General features: G+C 35.8%; 1 long non-coding RNA gene across 1 annotated transcript; it reads right to left on the bottom strand.

Moving 5' to 3' along the window:
* Positions 1-5577: 5577 nt before the first annotated feature.
* Positions 5578-9953, bottom strand: LOC127514443 (uncharacterized). The gene is made up of 3 exons (XR_007930635.1): positions 8428-9953; positions 8189-8305; positions 5578-7703 (listed from the first exon to the last, which is right to left on the bottom strand). It is a non-coding gene; the product is annotated as an uncharacterized LOC127514443 (long non-coding RNA).
* Positions 9954-10094: the final 141 nt, after the last annotated feature.

Genomic DNA, 10094 nt, shown 5'->3' with positions numbered 1-10094 from the left:
TTGCAAAAATGGATAGCAAGTTAAAATCCAACTATATGGAGCCATGTGTTTATCTGATATTTGGGGGATTTAAGTTATCCTACAGCAACAAAAAAATAGCACTAAAGCTCAGAAGTTGGAGACTGAAGTTGATATCACTCAACCAAGAGACACCCTTGTTGCAGAAGCTCCCTTCACAGCAGGTCACATTTCCAAAATTTGAAGGCTGACAGAACGTTCTTGAGACACAGCCTTTCAAGGTATTGTTTCCAAAACCATAATCAAAAGGCAACAAAGAAGCTGAGACATACAATAAAAATAAAATAAAACAAGTGATTAGGATCCAGATAAATATTTTGACATTTTCAGATATTATAAATGCTGTAGTTTCCCAATAACACTCTTAATTTATTATGGATATTACTGATATAGATTCATCTGTCTCACCTGTGTCGTTAAGGCAGCGGTCCTGATTACCCACACAGACCATATCAGAATCACACTGTTCATCAAAAAAGTTGCGGCATGTTTTACACTTCAGTCCATTTGGGGTTTTGTTTGGTGCTAAAAATCAGAGTTGTACAAAAGGGTTAATAGTTTTTAAATAGTTTTTACAGACACAGAAAGTCCTTTAAAATGTATCTTGTTAATGATCAGCAAATATACCATTAAGCAAATCAGATATACATGTCCAAATATGTTTCTTTTCTTATTTTAATAATAAATGTTTTGGTCAAACATTGTATTAAATGTATTAAAACATTATCTTACCATCAAAATTATTCTTGTTACATCCATCAGTGTTGCAACAGGAGATGGTTGAAGTTATACTTGTCTGCCCAACACCAACTGAAGCAATGAATGTTGTGCCATTTGCATTTAGCAGCACACAAATGGCATCCAATAGGCAAAACCTCTGTACTACTGTAAAAGTAAAACCTAATCCACAGAAACATGAGTCAATACAACACAGATGTAAGAGGACTGCATATTCCAATACATTCTTTTAAATAGGAACAAATTGTGTATAGTATTTTTTTATTTTTTATTTTATTTTTTTTTTGCTGTTGTTGTTTTGTGTAATCAAATGTATTTTTTTTTAATGTTAGCGTATTAAATAAAGAAAGAAAATTAGACATGTCTATAACTAACCTGAAAATTTTCCATCAGTCCTCATGGTGGCACAATACTGATTTGAGTGACAGGTTGTTAAAAATGGCTTCTCACAGAATGAAGAGTCACACAAAAAGCACCGCAGCATGTGAACTGTTATTCAAAAACAATAATAAAAACATAAAAACAGTAAAAACAATTCACAAAAACAATAAATTAGTGTGACATTTAAAGAAGAAATGGTGTAATATTCAGTATTCATTACAACAAAACTTTTAATTATATTCGGTAAAGCGAATGTACACCTGTTACAGCATACCTGAGTGGAGGAATGAAGAGGTGAGAAAGATTCCTAAGAAAAACTTCATGTTGAAAGGCCTGTGTTGTGAAGTAAATGTCTTGTTGTCTGAACATATGCAGTAACTCCATCTTTTATAAAGGGGAGTTGGTTGGTGGGGGTGGTAGTGGAGGGAGTGTTTTTAATTAATATGCATTGTTTTGATGAAGTGCACAAAAAGAGAAGGTTGATATTGTTTGCCAGGGGAAGCCATTTATGTTTATATCGTAAGTATTCGGTTTCATAATTTAATAAAGGTATCATACACCAAAATCATTGTTCATTTATATTGTATATTTATTACAGTTTGGCCTGTAGCTTGATAATGACCTTAAGAACAATGCTTTGTTTTCCTACAATTTTACATCTTGCACCTGTTGCATCAACTTCAATGCGCATTACATACTGCCCTTGTGAACTACAGTTTTGCTCAGGCATCCCTACAGTCACTACAGTATACTACATTGTGTTCATAACTTTAAACTACTGCGTGGGGTTTTTTATTAATCATTGGATTAACAGTTTAATCTGTGTGTCATCAAATTATCAAAATGTGTGAAAGATGACAGCAACAACAAAAAAACCGATATATTTAAAAAAAAAAAACAGAGAAAATTATGTTATATTAACATAATCATCCTGTGAATCCAGTATGAGTGTAATGAAGTGATATGAAATTGATAGTCTGTCAGCTCATTGTTTACTTTATTCCCTACCTCTCAAACTCTCAAATCCATTCTAAACTTCCTCTGCTTTGAAAATCTTTGAAAACTATGGACAACTTTTAAAAAATTATTACTATAATACAATATCCAAATCAACATTTCAAGTAGAATATATTATATATATATATATATATATATATATATATATATATATATATATATATATTAGTTTTAGAAATTGAGACAGACATATAAAGAGTCTTCCAAAGAAAGCATAATTTTTATACATTCCTTATACAATAAAAATGTAAATATGAGGAACAAAATTACAATGGGTCTGAATGTTTTGTGATGTTTGGTATTTCACCAAAGACAGGGCACCAATAGACTTGATATTCTGATACAAAGATCTGTTTTCATGCAGTATGAAAAAAAAGGGAAACAGCTACAGTAAATAATTATTTTGTCATTGAGATAAACATTTTTTATACTGCAGTATGTTTGTATACTGCATAGATGACATCGCCACATCATCGTTGTTTATGAAATTTAAACCACTTTTTCAAATCATAAATTTTTTGGTCACACTTTAGATTAGAGTCCAATTCTCACTATCAACTAACTATTAACTGCGACATTTGCCTCAATAAACTCCTAATTACTGCTTATTATTAGTTAGTGAGGTATAGTTGTTAAGTTTAGGTATTAGGTAGGAATTGGGTAGGATTAAGGGATGTACAATATGGTCATGCAGAATAAGGCATTAATATGTACTTTATAAGAACTAATAAACAGCCAATATCCAAGTAATATGCATACTAATAAGCAACTAGGTAATTGTGAGACCCTAAACTAAAGTGTTACCTTTTTTTTTCTTTTTTTTTTTGATGAAATAAATGTTATAAGTAAATGTAAATAAGGGTTTAAGTGTTTCAGGCTCTGCAATTAAAAACTCAAAGTGATCTCAACTCCATGTTGATTAAGACTGTGATTATGATGGTACAAAGAAAGGAACAACTTTAACAAACTTAGCCCAGATATCACAAATCAAGCTCCAAAATGACCATTAGAAGATAATTCTGAGTCTTCTGAAGCCACCCAAACAATACAATTTCATTATTTACATACTTTCATGTTGTTCCAAACCTGTATGACTTTTTCCGCTCCATGAAACACAAATACTGAAATGTTGAAGAATATACTGGTGTTTCTTTTCCATGTAATGAATGCAAATGGGAATTTTCACATACTGTGATGACACACTTATAACAACACTACTTTTTTCCCTTTTGAAGTGGAACTCAACACTGCTTCTTGGATTGACGCTATAGGGAACACCATCAGCGTGACCGGTGTCTGAAACGTGTACAAACACGACAATTTCATTGGCCGACGATAGTCTATGATGTCATTACCTTAGCATAAGTGAGTATAAGAGGACGACCGTGGTGAAGGCTATTGTTATGGATAAAGACTCAAACAAGCATTTCAGGAAGTGTGTGCTTCTGTTACTCAAACACACGATCTGTGTGTTGTGTGTTTGGGTGTGGAGCATGCGCATTCAGTTCTCAAGGGAGCTGAATGTGCCCATTGTGAGAAAATTCACAATGATGAACCTCCGTTCACACTTGACCCTATTCTCGAAGGATGTGGGACAAGTGTCTACACCCCAGTGCTCAGGCCCCGATATAGCCGAGGCACAACAGAGTCTGAAGTTGTGGGGCTTGCAGATCAAGCCGGCTGAGGAGTTTGAAAAAGGTATGGCCTCAAGCAATCTGCTGGATCAGGATGTGCTGTTTCTTGAGTCATCTGGTGCCATACAGCCAGGATGAGGCGGATGTGGTTGAGAAGAGCGAAGAAATCATTTGTAGGGAGCCCTCTCAGCCAGCCACTCTCACATTCGAGGAGCTGCTGGATGTGATCAGATCTGGTTTGGGGTGCAAGAGACAGGAAGTCGCTTGTGGCAGACTCGACGAGAGGTTCCTGTCAGGCCATAACCATCCCCCTCCTATGAGCCATCCTTTTCTTCCCGAACTTCACGCAGAAGGTGAAGAAGTCATGGAAGAAGACATATTCAGCTCATATCTATCCTTTCCAGCATCCAAATTATTTAAATACGGAGGGATTGCGTGAGCGAGGATATGATCTGATCGCGTTTGATCTGCTAAGAGATTTGGATCAGGGCCAGGAACTGTCTCCTGAAGCAATCACTGAGGCCACCAAACTTGGCAAATATCCGATTTGGAAGATTGCTGAGAAGTAACATTCTTCCTCCTTCCCTTCTTAGGCCCATCTAGTTGACCCATGTAATGGACAATGCTAACGAGTTGAGGATGTTCACCTTGTGGGGCATCCCTCCTTGTTATCTGTCACTTACTATGGCTAAAGTGCTAATACAATTAGGTGAGGGCTATAGCAGGACCTATATGAGTGCATCAATTAAGAGGGTTGAGCTGCCTCCCCCAGGTTCTTGGGTTCTTAAGTAGGGTTTAGCTTCCCGGTGGCTCCCGAAGGGTGGGCCTCTTATGTATCCTGAGGCCCCTTTGTAAGGGCAGCAGTTTTTTGGAGGTGGTAGCTGCTTAGGTGGAATCGCCTGGCAGGCTCTTTTTGTTAGCTGCTCTTTTAGGGTTGAATGTAGAGTGGAATCCTCCCCCAATGTCTGGGGATTTTAAAGTAGGGTCCTTCACGCCCTATTGGAGCCTTAAACGGTCCACGTAGAACCTAACAAGCAGAGGTAATAGCATCCTTTCTTGTTATTGGGCACCTTTTTGAGTGCTGGGAGTATTTGGGTCTTGGACAAGTCCAGGCAGGGTGAGAGCGCTTTCCCCAGATTGTTCTGGGGTAATAGAGCTGAAGCTCCCCTGTGTTCCCTAGGGGTTCGAGTTTTAGAATGAGGATAGTGAGTAATTATTCTTGCAGTTCCTGTATATGTTCCCCCTGGAGGTAGTAGTGTATTCTCTATGGGGTGTAAAACAAGAGATGTTGACATAGCTAAACCTTAGAGCTCTGCTCTTGGGCCTCATGTGGCTAATTCCTGGCCAGCAAGGAAGGGAGGAAGGTTGTAAATGGCAGGACTTCCCTTGTCATTACCACTAGACAGCCTCTATAAGTCTTAGGATGTGCCCTGAATGATTGACATCTAGGCATTTTCAAAATTTGTCTCAGATGACCAACTCGTGGCCAAAATCATACAGTGTGTATGAGGAAAGGAAATGTTACAACTGTAACCATGGTTCCCTGAGAGTCTCGTTGCCTGCTTCATGTCTGCCTGCTTCATGTCTGCCTGCACGTCTCTTTCAGACAAAGATGTTGATGCATTGCAGGTGCCATCTTTTTACTCACAGGCGCTCTGGTAATGATGTCATTGGCCAAAGAAATTGTAGTGTTTGCACACGTGCTTTAGACACCGGTCACGCTGATGGCATTACCTATTGTGTCAATCCAGGACGCAGTGTCTCATTCTCTTTCTCAGGGAATCATGGTTGCAGTTGTGACTTGAGTTGTTTTCTTACTTAGGCATTAAATTATGGAAAACTACGGTGGCCAAGAGAGCTCAACGTATTGCAACTGAAGAATTGGTTGCATTGTGAGTATTTGCAGAACACTAATGAAGTTTTCTTAATTTGCTGGTGTTTTTTCTGTTTGCATGTGTTTTCTTCAGTTGCAGTGCATTGAGCTTTCTCTGCTTTCCTTTGAGCTCTCCACCGTAGAAAACTGTTTAAATCTGCTGTGTAAGTGTTTATAGAACAGCTGAGGAAGTGAAAGCAAATTGAACATCTTTTTCTCTTCTGACCAACGTAATCAATATCTCAATATATTTTTTTTTTCCTCGCCTTTTTTGTAAAATCAGAAATTTTATAATTGTTTTTTTTTTTTCTTTGCTACTGGGGAAAATGGGAATGCAAAAATGACTTTTGTTACGTGCTTAAGGATATTAAATGTAATGAACACAACATTTAAGTGAGATGCAGCTGTTGCAGCGTGAGGGAGAACAGACCAGACAACAAGGTTGCAGCAAAAACCCAATGTTAATTAACACAGGGGAAAAGGAACAATACAAGAGAAACATAAAGAGTCAATAAAGTTAAAAAGAAGAAACGAGGGTATCGCCAAACTAACGCCAAACTAAAGAAATAATCAAAACAAAAACCCATTAACTAACACCAAACCCCTAAACTGCCTACCAAAAGAAAAATGCAGAAATGAAACCTGCAAGCTTCGGCGTATGCGACGCCTTAACTGAACTATACTGCATAAATAAAAATACAATAGAGGCGAACACCCATACACTAACTAACATTACAAGTACTAGCTACCGGTTTTGGGCCAACGTCATGTATGTCGGAAGTAACGGGTTAGTTATCAATGGAATTGAAATTAACGCTAGGTAGGTTTGTACATAACAAAGGGCTTAAAAGGGCAAATCGAGGGGTTAACACAGCGTTCTGCGAGGTGGGCAATAACAAAGAAATTCACACCAGTATCTACACGTATTCCACACATACATTGAACATGTGAAAGTTGAAGCACGCTCTTTCTCCAACAGGTTAACTAATACACGGGTGCGTCTAATCACAAACAAACTCACAGGAATGCCGTCTCAATAAACCACGGACTAAACGAAGAGTTCAAACACACGCTGGCTGGCTGGCTGGCTGGCTGGCTGGCTGGCTTCTAGCATGACAAAGGCACGGAAAGTGAGTGAGGTCCGAAACCAAAACGCTCACTGCAGGTGTAACACCGCCACAGCCTTTTAAACCATCAGCAACCCTGCAGATTGGCGGAATGCTGGTCATGACGTCAAAACATCATGACATCACCAAGATGATTGACAGTTCTCCGGTCCAATAAGATCAACCTAAGAATAACTCGAAAGCAAGATAACAAAAGAGAGAGAAAAAAAAAACAAAAAAAAACATACGTGGAACGGAACACTTTTGCTGTACTAGTTTCTGTTTATACCCAACTGTGACAACTTCCGCTTATTAGAACCCTAGAAATGTGAAAAGGGTCCACTGTTACACTGAACTCCAGATAAAACAACAAACTGTAATTTTTGTACAGTGTAATGTAACTGTTACTTTTAGCCTATATGATACTCGTTTTAAGACATGTAACGTTTTTACAATTGTTGATCATTAATGTTTACAAAATTGCAGATAAAACATTTCAACCCTAACATCAAGCTATACAAAATATAATTAAATACCCTCACCTTCACATGTAAAAAAAAAAAAAAAAAAAAAAAAAAAAAAGAAGAAGAAAAAAAAATTGGATAATGCACTCATTCTTATACAGAATCAATACACATATCTATGTATAATAAGATGCAGGTATGGATTATAAACTATAGGTATTTTCAAAACATTCCAGAATACCTGAACAACAATTACATTGAAATTACAGGAAATTAGCAGTAATAAAGCCCATCAGAAAAACACTAAAGTCTTTATTTTTGATGGCTGGGTACACTGAATTGCTAATGCAGCTGAACTTGGTGATAGATGAAGGTCCACAAAGATTTCTTGAGACACAACCCTTGAGTGTAGCACGTTGAAGGGAAGGAAAAAGTATCCGTATGATGTTTCCTAGTATAGTACCTGATGAAACTGAAACATTTTAAAGACATTTTAATTTTTATATATGAATATTATCAAAAGGTGCATCTAATGGAATAATACACAATAATAATAAATAGTTTTTATTTGCACCTTTTATACATAAAAGTTTATTCACGTCAGAATATTAAAAAAAAAAAAAAAAACATAAAAAAGTAAAAGCATAAAAAACAAAGGTTTCGATTTATTTTGATGGTCCCTTTAACACATTCTGTTGACTATAAGTAACAATACACCTACATGTCTACTAACTCTCATTAGTGTTAATAGTGTATTAGTAGACTGGTAGGGTTAGAATAAGTTGACATGTAGTTGCAAAGTTACTTACAGTCAGTCGGGTGGCCATCACAATAAAGAGTTCAGATTTAAGCAGACAGTCTACTAATACTTTAATGAGAGTTATCTATTAACAAAATATATAATCTAACCATAAAACACAGCAGTTTTTAGAAAAACTGAAATTTAAGACACTGTACCTGTATCATCAAGGCAGCGGTCCTGGACTCCCACACAGGACACTGTTGTAGTACAATGTTTATCTGTCAAGTTGTTGCATGAGACACATTTTAATCCATTTGGGGCATGGTTGGGTTCTATAAAGTAAGCGTGTAACAATCAATTACATGTTTAATCAAAATTGATCAAATAAATGTGAAATGACAATAATCTATATTAATGTGAATAGAATCTTTACTTTTGGAAGCATTTTACTCACCAGACAGATTGACACTGTTACAGTGATCAGTGGAGCAGCAGGAAACACTGAGAGCTACATTTACAAAACCTAAACCAATTGATGCAGTGGCTGGTGAACTGTTTGCTTTCTGCTCCAAACAGTATGCTTTGGGCAGAGAGGTCCTTATGACACATGAATCTCTGACATTTGCTTCACATAAAAAAAAAAATAAAAAAAAAAGAAGAAACACAAAAAAACATGATGGCCAGTTTATTGTCTTTGAAATGATAAAATATAGATACAATATATTATATTGTATTTAATATTATATATACAATATTTTATATTGCGATTGTTTTCAAGTTTTTCAACTAAATTCTTTTCAGATAAACCAAGAAACGGTAACAATCTATAGCTGACCTGAAAAATTTTCATCAGTCCTTAGAACAGCGCAAACTTCGCCAGTGCCAGAAGTGAACTGGCTCACACAGGTTGGACTCTTAAAATTCAGACACTGCAGCATTTCAACTGTTCCTTAAGAGAATTTAAATTATATACATAAAATGATATTTTGAAGGAACATATTAAGACTTCACATACACCATAGGACATACAAAATTAATGACTTAAACATTCCCATGATTGCATTCTTAATTGTCTTGAGTCATAGGCTGTCTTATTTTGCATTACCTGAGTGGATGAGTGAAGAGGTGTGGAAAAGTCCCAATATCAGCCACATCACGAGAAAGAGGTTAAGGAAAAAAAGTGTGGCAGCAGACACTATGAGATTACACTTAACTATATATACAGTAGTCGACAACATAGGGAGGGAGGGCTGAAAGCTTATTTGCCTAGAGCAGTAGGCCTAAGCTTTTTTTCTGATTCTTTTTAAATTGCTTGATTACGTTAAGGTAAAGTTTAAGTTAAGGTACAATTTAAATAACATTTTTACATAACAGATTTTACCACCCAATACCTTTAAATGGATCCTATGATGATCTATTAAACCTCATATGGATTTAATACATAAATAGCATAGTTTTTTTGTGCAATGTGATGTTTCAAATACAAGGTGCTCTGTATTATTTTTATGTAAATCTATAATTTGCATATGTACATAGACCTTGTTGTTCCTGTAAACTGAGAATAACATTCCAAAAATATCTCAGTAGCCAAACAAGTTCATTTAAGGCCTCTATGACTCTTGTAAATTCCCCCCGGAAATGTATGCCTTTAAAATACACTACTGTTCAACTTATACTCACCAAGGCTACATTTATTTGATCAAAAATAAATGTAATAAAATGTAATTTATTTATGTGGTGCAAAGCTAAATTTTCAGCATCATTACTCCAGTCTTGTCAGTGTCACATGATCCTTCAGAAATCATTCTAATATGTTGATTTGGTGCTCAAGAAACATTTATTATTATCAATGTTGAAAATGGTTGTGCTGCCTAATAATATTCTGGAAAGGTTCTTTCTTTATTCCTTGATGAATAGAAAGTTCGAAAGAAAAGCATTTATTTGAAATAGAAATCTTTTGTAACAATGTAAAATCTTTACTGTCACTTTAGAAAAATTTAATGCAAAAAAAAATAAAATAAAAGAAATTGTACTGACACAAAACAGTATGTGTATATATATATATATATATATATATATATATATACTGTTGCACAATATATATATATATATATATATATA

Source organism: Ctenopharyngodon idella, chromosome 6, assembly GCF_019924925.1.
Source record: "Ctenopharyngodon idella isolate HZGC_01 chromosome 6, HZGC01, whole genome shotgun sequence".
Lineage (NCBI taxonomy): Eukaryota > Metazoa > Chordata > Actinopteri > Cypriniformes > Xenocyprididae > Ctenopharyngodon > Ctenopharyngodon idella.
This window is presented reverse-complemented; position numbering and strand designations above follow the sequence as displayed.